Source organism: Pomacea canaliculata, linkage group LG4, assembly GCF_003073045.1.
Source record: "Pomacea canaliculata isolate SZHN2017 linkage group LG4, ASM307304v1, whole genome shotgun sequence".
Taxonomy (NCBI): Eukaryota; Metazoa; Mollusca; class Gastropoda; order Architaenioglossa; family Ampullariidae; genus Pomacea; species Pomacea canaliculata.
This window is the reverse complement of record NC_037593.1, coordinates 7,779,552-7,795,340: the sequence shown is the minus strand read 5'-3', so window position 1 is coordinate 7,795,340 and position 15,789 is coordinate 7,779,552. Positions and strand designations below refer to the sequence as shown.

Here is a 15,789-nt window from a genome sequence, read left to right as displayed (position 1 = left end):
TGTTGTGTTACCAAACCTGAATAATACGTAAAGCTAAATGCAAGTCTTTCCGTGTTTCCAAACAGCTCATTAGCGCTTGTCCGCGGTGACATGCTCTCACAACTCCATGGGCGAAACTCAGGTTCGCAAATCTTATCAGTTCAATATCTGATACGTCCCCCATATGGGGACTTCGATATCACACTTTGTTATAGAACAAGACGGAGGGTTAGGGACTTGCTCCACCTCTGCCAAGGGTCGGCCTGGTGATGTATCTCCAGGGATGGCCCACTCCCCTCCAGGGGAGCATAGTAAACCAATGTCAATGATAATGTTATAAGAATATGTGAGTTTTTAAATATTTCCTTTCAAGTCGTTTGTATAAATTGTATTTCTCTTTATCACTGCGTACTTTCAATTACACCCGCTTCTCTGCTCAGTCTCCGACGGTAATGTCCGTTGAAACACACGACAGACAGATTGAATTATAAAGTAACAATACTAATATGTAAATAAATAATGTTGTGAGATATGACTATCCAGAAAAAGTTGACATGACTGTGTTTGAATAAATGACAAATTTTGTACTTGAACAAAGTAAACTTTTGGACATAAAAAAATCAGACATCAACTGAAAATAAACCCAAATACTTCCTTTGGAGCGAAAAAATAATATAAAACAAAGTCTTTTAGGGGAAACATGGTAATTAATAGATCAATCCTCTAGCCACCAGGACATCAGAAAAGCTGTAAGAAGTCAAACACACTTTTGTTTTCTTGCCATTTGGTGTGGGGCCAGTCGGTGCTGACATCTTGTGATAACAGACCACGTGACAATATGGCCTTCACCACCAAGGAAAGTAGCTACAGGCTTGTAAGTTGGATCATCTTATCAGGATCATCTTATCAATGGGATCACCGGCCGCCAATCAGCATTGAGTAGGTCGTCAGATAACCGCTGGCTGGGGTTGTGACTGACGATGATGTGATGTCTACCTCTTCCGGATACACTTTCAGTTCACTGTGTGCACGATATGTCTATAGCGAGACCCGAGACTAGTGACAGCAACTCACGCTCACAGCAAACACTGAATCTCGGAGCCCACATTCCTACATCCACCAAAAACAAAACCAAAAAAAAACCAAAAAAACAAAAAACCAACACAGCAAACGAAAGCAAAACCAGAAACAAGGAAATTAGAGCCCTCAGTGCACAATACCGAATACTAGAACAACACAAAAACTTAGCTGGAATGAACACCATCAAAAACAGACTGCAACAACTACACGAGGAGAAAACAACAGGCGCCCAAATCCGGGCTAGAACACCGCTAGGATCCGCACCGGAAACACCAAGTAACTTCTTCTGCCAAAAAGAACTCCAACGAGGTAAACGCAAAACTATAGCCAACATCATAGGTCAAGACGGGCAGCTTCGAACAAACCCGAGCGATATACTCAACTCCTTCAAGGCCTTTTATTCACAACTATGCACAGCAGAGACCACAGACCCCGAAACCCAAAAACACCTTCTACAAGACCTCCCACAACTAGACGGCGAGGCGACAGAGAACTTAGGCACACCAATAACTTTATCAGAAATAGAAAATGCCCTCAAGGGCATGAAACCAAACAAAACGCCAGGCTCCGACGGCCTACCAAAAGAATTCTACTCAGCCTTCCTCAAACACCTTGGACCCATACTAATCAAAATATACACCGCAACATACGAGGCTGGTCACCTGACAAAAACGCAAAAAGAATCTTACATCACTCTAATCTGTAAAGACCCCAATAACCCCAACACATGACAAACTACAGACCCATATCACTCCTCAACACAGACTACAAAATACTCACCAAAACACTCTGCAATCGCATCAAACCACACCTCCACCAAGTCATCCACAGCAACCAAACATGCGGAATCCCAGGTAGGTCTATAACAAACAACTGCCACCTAATAAGAGACATAATAGAATACTGCAACAACCGAGGCTACTCAAATCTCATCTTATCAGTAGACCAGGAGAAAGCATTCGACAGAGTCTCACACCAATACCTCCTGCAAACCCTCCAAGCCTTCGGCTTCAACACACACTTCTTACACTGGATATCCACAATATACACAGACATACACAGCAGTGTCATCGTAAACCAACACGTCTCCGACTCTTTCACAATAACCAGGTCTGTCAGACAAGGCTGCAGCCTTTCTCCCTTGCTGTACATTCTATGCCTTCAACCTGTCCTCATCACAATAAGACAAGACAAACACATTAAAGGGATCTCCGTACCGGGCAAACCGGAGGAGTGCAAAGTGTCTGCATACGCAGACGACAGCAACTTCTTCCTCAATAACCACCAGTCAGTCAGGAGGGTGATAACACACTTCCACCAGTACAGTAAGGCTTCAGGCGCCAAACTAAACATAACAAAAACAAAAGGCATGCTCATAGGAAAATGGAGGAGAGACATCGACAAGCCCCCAGACATTACATGGACAGACAAACTGACAATATACGGGGTGCCTTTCGGTGACGTCACACAAGACGACATTTGGCACCCAGTCCTGACAAAGATAACTGCAACACTGAATCTCTCCAGACTCCGCCGCATCTCACTATATGAAAAAGCCAACATCATAAACACCACAGTCTTGTCAAAACTGTGGTACCTATCCTCAGTATTACCAATACCACCACACTACACCACACAAATAGAAAGGGCCATCTTCCGTTTTCTATGGAACGATGGTCACGAACCAATTGAGTGGAAGACCCTCTACCTGCACCCCAAAGAAGGAGGGATAGGCCTGCTGAACATACCCTCCAAGACGGAAAGCCACATCCTGGCCCAGGTGACAGGACTGTTCGGCAATGACGAACAGGACTGGACACACTACGGCCACCTATGGTTGGGGCTAGACCTGAGGAGGAGGTTCAGCAACTACCCCTTCACCAACAAGCATCCACACAGCACCGAAGACATACCCCCTTTCTACCAGTCTTGCCGCACAGCTCTCAACAACCTTCTCGCGGCAGACCCCTACTTCAGTCTGAACTCAGACACGAAAACGAAAACTCTATATCAAGCACTTCTAACCAAACGCACTATACCCCCAAGAGTACTCCAAGCCTTCCCACGAATAAACTTCGAAAACACATTCAAACACCTTAGCAACAAATACGTAGACCCATGCACCTTAGACACGTCCTTCAAAATTGCACACGACATCCTTCCAGTCGCAGACACCCTACACCGCAGAGGCATAACAAAACAAAAGATGTTAGCCTTCTGCCAGAACAAAAGCGAAACAACAGAACACATCCTCTTCCACTGCACGCACCTACAGCAAACACACAAGCAACTAGCCACACTGTTGAACAAACTCGCAAACACAACACCCACACTAGCCTGCATACGCTTCAACACCCTCCCACCCGCCCTATCGACAGCATCCCAAACAGCAGCAACCATCGTTCTCACAGAGTACAAACAAGCAATATGGACACTAAGAAACAAAGCACGCCTCCACAGACTCATTGTATCACCACCCCAGATAGCAGACGCCTTCACCTCGAGGGTCAACGCAAGATTGAAGAAGGACAAAGACACTTTGCCAGAAGAGCACTACCTCGACCTGTGGGGTAAGCTAATGTGAAAGCAACAGTGCGAGAGGGGGAAATCCTCCTCGCCGCACCCCCGACGCAACTTGAAAGAAGAATATGTGAAAGCAACGAATGAACAATGACTTTTCGTAACCAAGATTTCGAATATGTGAAAAGAACTCTTGTTTTTGACACTTGTACATTCTTGTTAATATTTTTTGTTAATATATGTTTGGGTGTAATATTGTTATGTTTAATGCTGTGTATATTTTTAACTAGTTATTTTTGTCTTATCAAAAAACACACATACTGGCTTGCAATAAGAAACACGAGGAGCAATTAAAATATTTTTGTCTGAATATTTATTTCAGTTAATTGTACGACGTGTTGCAAGCGAGCGCATCATTTATCCTATCCAAAGCGCCAAGACAAAGTGAAAGCCCCCACCATGAGAACAAAAGTAATTTATGCTTAGCTAAATGAGGAGCCAGTGGACTGCAATAATGGAATAACCTTAAAAATACCATTGCACTGAACTTTTAAAAAGAAAAACATTTTTTGAAATAAATAAGATTAGATCACAAAGTAAGCAATAACTGCGGTGTAAGCTGAGCATCTGTAAAGGAGGGATAAGGAGCTCAGCTTAGGACTAAATTCAAAAAGAGAAAAAGGTAATTTTCATTCACGTAAATCTGAATATTTTATCATGAATGGCATTTGGCTGATTGATTTATACCTGCGCTGTAAAGAAACCTGTTCTTATGTAAGGGAAACAACTACGTTATCCAGTGAACAAAGACTTCCCTCCCTTTGACCGCAATCCTATAGTCACACTGCCGGTCTCACTGTCCATCCTCCACTCACGCGACTTGTTGTATGCAAACACAGTTCTGCTTAAACCTGCAACATAAACAGAAACACGTCTTGAAAACTTACAAAGCTTAGGAAGTCGAGATGCTAGTAAATGATGCATTTGTATGACACTCGATTTTATAGTATTTTAAGTTACAAAAAAAACAAAAACAAAATTCAACGTTTTCAGTTAAATGGATTACGAAAATTATCTACAATATCAGTGTCAGGTGCTGAATTGTAGAATACGTCTGGTACGCGATGCTTTTATTATAATCAGTCTGCCATTTTACAAATTTAGTAGTGAGAGAATTGTTTCCCATGTACAAACATTACTGAGAAACAAGAGTTGTTTCCATTTAACACTGGACACGTAAGGAGAAATATTATTTTAAAAAGTAAATGTTTTCATTAAGGTATAAATAAACAAAACTGTTACACAAAATACGGTACAATGTAAAAAATAATATCCGCAGCTAGAAAATATAAACACAGTTGTATATATGCAGAATTTTTAAAGTAAAAAGTATTTAAACAGTATGTTGTGTTACCAAACCTGAATATTACGTAAAGCTAAATGCAAGTCTTTCCGTGTTTCCGGATAGCTGAGCATCGCTTGTCCGTGGTGACATGCTACTGCTGTTCTCTTTTCTTTCCAGTGGAAGCGTGAAAGATGTCGACGCGTTGTTCTTATCAGCGTAATGTCTGATACGTCCCCCACATGGGGACTTCGATATTACACTGATTTAGAGAACAAGGAGGGTTAGGGACTTGCTCCACCTCTGCCAAAGGACGGCCTGGTGATGTACCACCAGGGATGGCCCACTCCCCTCCAGGGGAGAATAGTAAACCAATGTCAATGATAATGTTATAAGAATATGCGAGTTTTTAATATTTCCTTTCAAGTCGTTTGTATAAATTGTATTTCTCTTTATCACTGCGTACTTTCAATTACACCCGCTTCTCTGCTCAGTCTCCGACGATAATGTCCGTTGAAACACACGACGGACAGATTGAATTATAAAGTAACAATACTAATATGTAAATAAATAATGTTGTGAGATATATGACTATCAAGAAAAAGTTGACATGACTGTTTGAATAAATGAGAATTTTGTACTTGAACAAAGTAAACTTTTGGAAATTAAAAAATCAGACATCAACTGAAAATAAACCCAAATACTTCCTTTGGAGCGAAAAAATAATATAAAACCAAGTCTTATTTTCGGGAAAACATGGTAATTACACTTTGAGATCAATCCTCTAGCCACCAGGACATCAGAAAAGCTGTAAGAAGTCAAACACACTTTTGTTTTCTTGCCATTTGGTGTGGGGCCAGTCGGTGCTGACATCTTGTGATAACAGACCACGTGACAATATGGCCTTCACCACCAAGGAAAGTAGCTACAGGCTTGTAAGTTGTTTTGATGACAGCAGCATCTTATCAATGGGATCACCGGCCGCCAATCAGCATTGAGTAGGTCGTCAGATAACCGCTATCTGGGGTTGTGACTGACGATGATGTGATGTCTACCTCTTCCGACTACACTTTCAGTTCACTCTGTACACGATATGTCTATAGCGAGACCAGAGACTAGTGACAGCAACTCACGCTCACAGCAAACACTGAATCTCGGAGCCCACATTCCTACATCCACCAAAAACAAAACAAAAACAACAACAACAACAACAACAACAACAACAACAACAACAACAACGGCAGACTATGCAGTTTAGTTTATTAAATGTCATTAATCACTGTCGAGGACTATTTACAAGCAAAGCATGCCCGTTATTTAATAAGATAATTTTTCAATTCCAACTGTTTATCCAGAAGAGACGTGGGTTAAACAACGTCTAACACAATGTCTTTAACTAGTACATTGTAAACCGAATGTGTTTATACGTTCTTTGGCAACTTAACTGCAACACTCAACAGTCTCCTGCGACACGGAGGGCCTACAATACTCCTCCGCTGGAATCGTGCAGGCGAGCAGATCAGCTCTTCCATCTTTCTCGCCATTCATCGATGCCTTTCATCGGCGCAGAGATTCGAGATGTTCAACGTCAAGAGTAAGCTGACAGCTGGAACCAACAGATGTCACACCTTGCCCGCTCGAAGACGGGAACTGAATGACAGTATACCCGATTCGTAGTATTATAAGTTACAAAAAAAAAAAAAAAAAAAAAAAAAAAAAATTCAACGTTTTCAGATAATGGATTAAGAAAATTATCTACAATATCAGTGTCAGGTGCTGAATTGTAGAATACGTCTGGTATGCGATGCTTTTATTATAATCAATCTGCCATTTTACAAATTTAGTAGTGAGAGAATTGTTTCCCATGTACGAACATTACTGAGAAACAAGAGTTGTTTCCATTTAACACTGGACATGTAAGGAGAAATATTATTTCAAAAAGTAAATGTTTTCATTAAGGTATAAATAAACAAAACTGTTACACAAAATACGGTACAATGTAAAAAATAACATCCGCAGCTAGAAAATATAAACACAGTTGTATATATGCAGAACTTTGAAAGTAAAAATTATGTAAATAGTATGTTGTGTTACCAAACCTGAATAGTACGTAAAGCTAAATGCAAGTCTTTCCGTGTTTCCGAATAGCTTTCCATTGCTTGTCCGTGGTAATATATGATTTTCTTGTTCCAGTGATATTTTAACGCGTTGTTCTCATCAGTTCAATATCTGATACGTCCCCCATATGGGGACTTCGATATTACACTGATTTAGAGAACATGCCCGAGGGTTAGGGACTTGCTCCACCTCTGCTAAGGGTTAGCCTGGTGATGATGTATCTCCAGGACTGGCCCACTCCCCACCAGGGGAGAATACTAAACCAATATCAATAATGTTATTCAAATATGCGAGTTTTCAAATATTTCCTTACAAGTCGTTTTTTATAAATTGTATTTCTTTTTATCGCTGCGTTATTTCAATTACACCCGCTTCTCTGCTCAGTCTCCGACGATAATCTCCGTTGAAACACACGACGGACAGATTGAATTATAAAGTAATAATACTAATATGTAAATAAATAATGTTGTGAGATATATCCAGAAACAGTTGACATGACTGTTCGAATAAATGACAATTTTTCTACTTGAACAAAGTAAACTTGGAAATTAAAAAATCAGAAATCAACTGAAAAATAAACCCAAATACTTCCTTTGGAGCGAAAAAATAATATAAAACCAAGTCTTATTTTCGGGGAAACATGTAATTACACCTTTAGATCAATCCTCTAGCCACCAGGACATCAGAAAAGCTGTAAGAAGTCAAACACACTTTTGTTTTCTTGCCATTTGGTGTGGGGCCAGTCGGTGCTGACATCTTGTGATAACAGACCACGTGACAATATGGCCTTCACCACCAGGGAAAGTAGCTGAAGGCTTGTAAGTTGTTTTGATGACAGCAGCATCTTATCAATGGGATCACCGGCCGCCAATCAGCATTGAGTTGGTCGTCAGATAACCGCTGGCTGGGGTTGACTGACGATGATGTGATGTCTACCTCTTCCGGATACACTTTCAGTTCACTGTGTACACGATAATGAGACCGAGACTAGTGACAGCAACTCACGCTCACAGCAAAGATTGAATCTCTGAGCCCACATTCCTACATCCACCAAAAACAGAAACAACAACAACAAAACCAGGTGACTATGCAGTTTATTAAATGTCATTAATCACTGCAAGACTCAACAGTCCATCGACACGGAGGGCCCTGCAATGCTCCTCCGCTGGAATCGTGCAGGCGAGCAGATCAGCTCTTCCATCTTTCTCGCCGCTCATCGATGGCCTTTCATCGGCGCAGAGATTCGAGATGTTCAACGTCAAGAGTAAGCTGACAGCTGGAACCAACACATGTCACACCTTGCCCGCTCCAAGACGGGAACTAAATGACAGTATACCCGATTCGTAGTATTCAGTTCAGTTCAGTTCAGTCCCATGCCCGGTCCGGGCGTAGGGGGGACCTTCCGGCAGCAGCAACAGACATCTTTTCTGTTGTGCGTCCATGAGTCCTTTCAGTGGGCTTTGGCGAACTTGGTGGCGCCCATCTCCTCTCCAAGTATTTGTAATGACGTGCATAAGAACACGTCAGCCCCTCACAGCGTTTGGCCCGCCAGCAGAAGCGGTTACCGGGGTGTAGCCAGGTTAAGGACCTGGAGCCAGCTGTGAGAGTTGAGTGCCATGTGAGGACCAGTGCTCCCGTCTGTCCCAAGGGACACTGCTGCCGGAAAGTCAAAGGTGCTATCTCTACATAGACACCCCAGACACTCTGTGACGTATACGGTGGTTATTAATTATAGTAATTATAGTCGGATAGACGGAAAGGGCAACAATTGCCAATAACCTGGTGTTGGATATACAAAGTTCAAAAGCTCATCATGAAGTGGTTCAGTGTTATAGTTCGGTCTCTACTCCGTCATGCGGTGATGTCATCAGTGACGACAATGTACAATGACGTAGAAACGCAGCAGACTGAGTACTGAAGCACAACAAAAATAAATGTTGATAAAGTATAAGAAGACCACACATCCACAACTACTGCCTGTAGACACCACACTCGGAGAAAATTCACTCGCAGATCAGTATATCACAGAGATTCACATAGACCCATACGATCTGTCTGAAGCAGAACGATGACAAACAATCCATTGAACGAAGGTGAAGATGAAACTGTAAAGAACGGTCGCCACTGATCATCTCCTACACAACAGAACCAAAACCGAGGTCACTAGAATGGAAGAGCAGCATATCCAAACTGCCGCAGCTAGGCACGCATCAAATTAAAGTTGACAGCGAAGCCTAGGGAAGCAGCAATAACCCATCAGGCAAGACCGAAGACAAAGTAGGTTCCACCCATCCGCCATCTTCCTACGTAGTATTATAAGTTACAAAAAAAAACCAAAATAAATTTAACGTTTTCAGATAATGGATTAAGAAAATTATCTACAATATCAGTGTCAGGTGCTGAATTGTAGAATACGTCTGGTATGCGATGTTTTTATTATAATCAATCTGCCATTTTACAAATTTAGTAGTGAGAAAATTGTTTCCCATGTACGAACATTACTGAGAAACAAGAGTTGTTTCCATTTAACACTGGACACGTAAGGAGAAATATTATTTTAAAAAGTAAATGTTTTCATTAAGGTATAAATAAATAAAACTGTTACCCAAAATACGGTACAATGTAATAAATAACATCCGCAGTTAGAAAATATAAACTCAGTTGTATATATGCAGAACTTTTAAAGTAAAAATTATGTAAATAGTATGTTGTATTACCAAACCTGAATAGTACGTAAAGCTAAATGCAAGTCTTTCCGTGTTTCCAAACAGCTCATTAGCGCTTGTCCGCGGTGACATGCTCTCACAACTCCATGGGCGAAACTCAGGTTCGCCAATCTTATCAGTTCAATATCTGATACGTCCCCCATATGGGGACTTCGATATCACACTTTGTTATAGAACATGACAGAGGGTTAGGGACTTGCTCCACCTCTGCCAAGGGTCGGCCTGGTGATGTACCTCCAGGGATGGCCCACTCCCCTCCAGGGGAGAATAGTAAACCAATATCAATGATAATGTTATAAAAATATGTGAGTTTTTAAATATTTCCTTTCAAGTCGTTTGTATAAATTGTATTTCTCTTTATCACTGCGTACTTTCAATTACACCCGCTTCTCTGCTCAGTCTCCGACGATAATGTCCGTTGAAACACACGACAGACAGATTGAATTATAAAGTAACAATACTAATATGTAAATAAATAATGTTGTGAGATATGACTATCCAGAAAAAGTTGACATGACTGTGTTTGAATAAATGACAAATTTGTACTTGAACAAAGTAAACTTTTGGACATAAAAAAATCAGACATCAACTGAAAATAAACCCAAATACTTCCTTTGGAGCGAAAAAATAATATAAAACAAAGTCTTTTAGGGGAAACATGGTAATTAATAGATCAATCCTCTAGCCACCAGGACATCAGAAAAGCTGTAAGAAGTCAAACACACTTTTGTTTTCTTGCCATTTGGTGTGGGGCCAGTCGGTGCTGACATCTTGTGATAACAGACCACGTGACAATATGGCCTTCACCACCAAGGAAAGTAGCTGAAGGCTTGTAAGTTGGATCATCTTATCAGGATCATCTTATCAATGGGATCACCGGCCGCCAATCAGCATTGAGTTGGTCGTCAGATAACCGCTGGCTGGGGTTGTGACTGACGATGATGTGATGTCTACCTCTTCCGGATACACTTTCAGTTCACTGTGTGCACGATATGTCTATAGCGAGACCCGAGACTAGTGACAGCAACTCACGCTCACAGCAAACACTGAATCTCGGAGCCCACATTCCTACATCCACCAAAAACAAAACCAAAAAAAACCAAAAAAACAAAAAACCAACACAGCAAACGAAAGCAAAAGCCAGAAACAAGGAAATTAGAGCCCTCAGTGCACAATACCGAATACTAGAACAACACAAAAACTTAGCTGGAATGAACACCATCAAAAACAGACTGCAACAGCTACACGAGGAGAAAACAACAGGCGCCCAAATCCGGGCTAGAACACCGCTAGGATCCGCACCGGAAACACCAAGTAACTTCTTCTGCCAAAAAGAACTCCAACGAGGTAAACGCAAAACTATAGCCAACATCATAGGTCAAGACGGGCAGCTTCGAACAAACCCGAGCGATATACTCAACTCCTTCAAGGCCTTTTATTCACAACTATGCACAGCAGAGACCACAGACCCCGAAACCCAAAAACACCTTCTACAAGACCTCCCACAACTAGACGGCGAGGCGACAGAAAACTTAGGCACACCAATAACTTTATCAGAAATAGAAAATGCCCTCAAGGGCATGAAACCAAACAAAACGCCAGGCTCCGACGGCCTACCAAAAGAATTCTACTCAGCCTTCCTCAAACACCTTGGACCCATACTAATCAAAGTATACACCGCAACATACGAGGCTGGTCACCTGACAAAAACGCAAAAAGAATCTTACATCACTCTAATCTGTAAAGACCCCAATAACCCCCAACACATGACAAACTACAGACCCATATCACTCCTCAACACAGACTACAAAATACTCACCAAAACACTCTGCAATCGCATCAAACCACACCTCCACCAAGTCATCCACAGCAACCAAACATGCGGAATCCCAGGTAGGTCTATAACAAACAACTGCCACCTAATAAGAGACATAATAGAATACTGCAACAACCGAGGCTACTCAAATCTCATCTTATCAGTAGACCAGGAGAAAGCATTCGACAGAGTCTCACACCAATACCTCCTGCAAACCCTCCAAGCCTTCGGCTTCAACACACACTTCTTACACTGGATATCCACAATATACACAGACATACACAGCAGTGTCATCGTAAACCAACACGTCTCCGACTCTTTCACAATAACCAGGTCTGTCAGACAAGGCTGCAGCCTTTCTCCCTTGCTGTACATTCTATGCCTTGAACCTGTCCTCATCAAAATAAGGCAAGACAAACACATTAAAGGGATCTCCATACCGGGCAAACCGGAGGAGTGCAAAGTGTCTGCATACGCAGACGACAGCAACTTCTTTCTCAATAACCACCAGTCAGTCAGGAGGGTGATAACACACTTCCACCAGTACAGTAAGGCTTCAGGCGCCAAACTAAACATAACAAAAACAAAAGGCATGCTCATAGGAAAATGGAGGAGAGACATCGACAAGCCCCCAGACATTACATGGACGGACAAACTGACAATATACGGGGTGCCTTTCGGTGACGTCACACAAGACGACCTTTGGCACCCAGTCCTGACAAAGATAACTGCAACACTGAATCTCTCCAGACTCCGCCGCATCTCACTATATGAAAAAGCCAACATCATAAACACCACAGTCTTGTCAAAACTGTGGTACCTATCCTCAGTATTACCAATACCACCACACTACACCACACAAATAGAAAGGGCCATCTTCCGTTTTCTATGGAACGATGGTCACGAACCAATTGAGTGGAAGACCCTCTACCTGCACCCCAAAGAAGGAGGGATAGGCCTGCTGAACATACCCTCCAAGACGGAAAGCCACATCCTGGCCCAGGTGACAGGACTGTTCGGCAATGACGAACAGGACTGGACACACTACGGCCACCTATGGTTGGGGCTAGACCTGAGGAGGAGGTTCAGCAACTACCCCTTCACCAACAAGCATCCACACAGCACCGAAGACATACCCCCTTTCTACCAGTCTTGCCGCACAGCTCTCAACAACCTTCTCGCGGCAGACCCCTACTTCAGTCTGAACTCAGACACGAAAACGAAAACTCTATATCAAGCACTTCTAACCAAACGCACTATACCCCCAAGAGTACTCCAAGCCTTCCCACGAATAAACTTCGAAAACACATTCAAACACCTTAGCAACAAATACGTAGACCCATGCACCTTAGACACGTCCTTCAAAATTGCACACGACATCCTTCCAGTCGCAGACACCCTACACCGCAGAGGCATAACAAAACAAAAGATGTTAGCCTTCTGCCAGAACAAAAGCGAAACAACAGAACACATCCTCTTCCACTGCACGCACCTACAGCAAACACACAAGCAACTAGCCACACTGTTGAACAAACTCGCAAACACAACACCCACACTAGCCTGCATACGCTTCAACACCCTCCCACCCGCCCTATCGACAGCATCCCAAACAGCAGCAACCATCGTTCTCACAGAGTACAAACAAGCAATATGGACACTAAGAAACAAAGCACGCCTCCACAGACTCATTGTATCACCACCCCAGATAGCAGACGCCTTCACCTCGAGGGTCAACGCAAGATTGAAGAAGGACAAAGACACTTTGCCAGAAGAGCACTACCTCGACCTGTGGGGTAAGCTAATGTGAAAGCAACAGTGCGAGAGGGGGAAATCCTCCTCGCCGCACCCCCGACGCAACTTGAAAGAAGAATATGTGAAAGCAACGAATGAACAATGACTTTTCGTAACCAAGATTTCGAATATGTGAAAAGAACTCTTGTTTTTGACACTTGTACATTCTTGTTAATATTTTTTGTTAATATATGTTTGGGTGTAATATTGTTATGTTTAATGCTGTGTATATTTTTAACTAGTTATTTTTGTCTTATCAAAAAACACACATACTGGCTTGCAATAAGAAACACGAGGAGCAATTAAAATATTTTTGTCTGAATATTTATTTCAGTTAATTGTACGACGTGTTGCAAGCGAGCGCATCATTTATCCTATCCAAAGCGCCAAGACAAAGTGAAAGCCCCACCATGAGAACAAAAGTAATTTATGCTTAGCTAAATGAGGAGCCAGTGGACTGCAATAATGGAATAACCTTAAAAATACCATTGCACTGAACTTTTAAAAAGAAAAACATTTTTTGAAATAAATAAGATTAGATCACAAAGTAAGCAATAACTGCGGTGTAAGCTGAGCATCTGTAAAGGAGGGATAAGGAGCTCAGCTTAGGACTAAATTCAAAAAGAGAAAAAGGTAATTTTCATTCACGTAAATCTGAATATTTTATCATGAATGGCATTTGGCTGATTGATTTATACCTGCGCTGTAAAGAAACCTGTTCTTATGTAAGGGAAACAACTACGTTATCCAGTGAACAAAGACTTCCCTCCCTTTGACCGCAATCCTATAGTCACACTGCCGGTCTCACTGTCCATCCTCCACTCACGCGACTTGTTGTATGCAAACACAGTTCTGCTTAAACCTGCAACATAAACAGAAACACGTCTTGAAAACTTACAAAGCTTAGGAAGTCGAGATGCTAGTAAATGATGCATTTGGTATGACACTCGATTTTATAGTATTTTAAGTTACAAAAAAACAAAAACAAAATTCAACGTTTTCAGTTAAATGGATTACGAAAATTATCTACAATATCAGTGTCAGGTGCTGAATTGTAGAATACGTCTGGTACGCGATGCTTTTATTATAATCAGTCTGCCATTTTACAAATTTAGTAGTGAGAGAATTGTTTCCCATGTACAAACATTACTGAGAAACAAGAGTTGTTTCCATTTAACACTGGACACGTAAGGAGAAATATTATTTTAAAAAGTAAATGTTTTCATTAAGGTATAAATAAACAAAACTGTTACACAAAATACGGTACAATGTAAAAAATAATATCCGCAGCTAGAAAATATAAACACAGTTGTATATATGCAGAATTTTTAAAGTAAAAAGTATTTAAACAGTATGTTGTGTTACCAAACCTGAATATTACGTAAAGCTAAATGCAAGTCTTTCCGTGTTTCCGGATAGCTGAGCATCGCTTGTCCGTGGTGACATGCTACTGCTGTTCTCTTTTCTTTCCAGTGGAAGCGTGAAAGATGTCGACGCGTTGTTCTTATCAGCGTAATGTCTGATACGTCCCCCACATGGGGACTTCGATATTACACTGATTTAGAGAACAAGGAGGGTTAGGGACTTGCTCCACCTCTGCCAAAGGACGGCCTGGTGATGTACCACCAGGGATGGCCCACTCCCCTCCAGGGGAGAATAGTAAACCAATGTCAATGATAATGTTATAAGAATATGCGAGTTTTTAATATTTCCTTTCAAGTCGTTTGTATAAATTGTATTTCTCTTTATCACTGCGTACTTTCAATTACACCCGCTTCTCTGCTCAGTCTCCGACGATAATGTCCGTTGAAACACACGACGGACAGATTGAATTATAAAGTAACAATACTAATATGTAAATAAATAATGTTGTGAGATATATGACTATCAAGAAAAAGTTGACATGACTGTTTGAATAAATGAGAATTTTGTACTTGAACAAAGTAAACTTTTGGAAATTAAAAAATCAGACATCAACTGAAAATAAACCCAAATACTTCCTTTGGAGCGAAAAAATAATATAAAACCAAGTCTTATTTTCGGGAAAACATGGTAATTACACTTTGAGATCAATCCTCTAGCCACCAGGACATCAGAAAAGCTGTAAGAAGTCAAACACACTTTTGTTTTCTTGCCATTTGGTGTGGGGCCAGTCGGTGCTGACATCTTGTGATAACAGACCACGTGACAATATGGCCTTCACCACCAAGGAAAGTAGCTACAGGCTTGTAAGTTGTTTTGATGACAGCAGCATCTTATCAATGGGATCACCGGCCGCCAATCAGCATTGAGTAGGTCGTCAGATAACCGCTATCTGGGGTTGTGACTGACGATGATGTGATGTCTACCTCTTCCGACTACACTTTCAGTTCACTCTGTACACGATATGTCTATAGCGAGACCAGAGACTAGTGACA

At 41.6% G+C, this 15,789-nt stretch overlaps 2 non-coding genes and 3 pseudogenes across 2 annotated transcripts; all 5 read left to right on the top strand.

Moving 5' to 3' along the window:
- The first annotated feature begins 98 nt into the window (after positions 1-98).
- LOC112563425 lies at positions 99-276 on the top strand (annotated as a pseudogene).
- A 4,810-nt stretch (positions 277-5,086) lies between these two features.
- LOC112563429 lies at positions 5,087-5,273 on the top strand. The gene has a single exon (XR_003099053.1). It is a non-coding gene; the product is annotated as a U2 spliceosomal RNA (small nuclear RNA).
- A 1,827-nt stretch (positions 5,274-7,100) lies between these two features.
- On the top strand, positions 7,101-7,282 carry LOC112563421 (annotated as a pseudogene).
- Positions 7,283-9,843: 2,561 nt separating this feature from the next.
- Positions 9,844-10,021, top strand: LOC112563419 (annotated as a pseudogene).
- Positions 10,022-14,830: 4,809 nt separating this feature from the next.
- LOC112563428 lies at positions 14,831-15,017 on the top strand. Its single transcript, XR_003099052.1, has one exon. It is a non-coding gene; the product is annotated as a U2 spliceosomal RNA (small nuclear RNA).
- Positions 15,018-15,789: the final 772 nt, after the last annotated feature.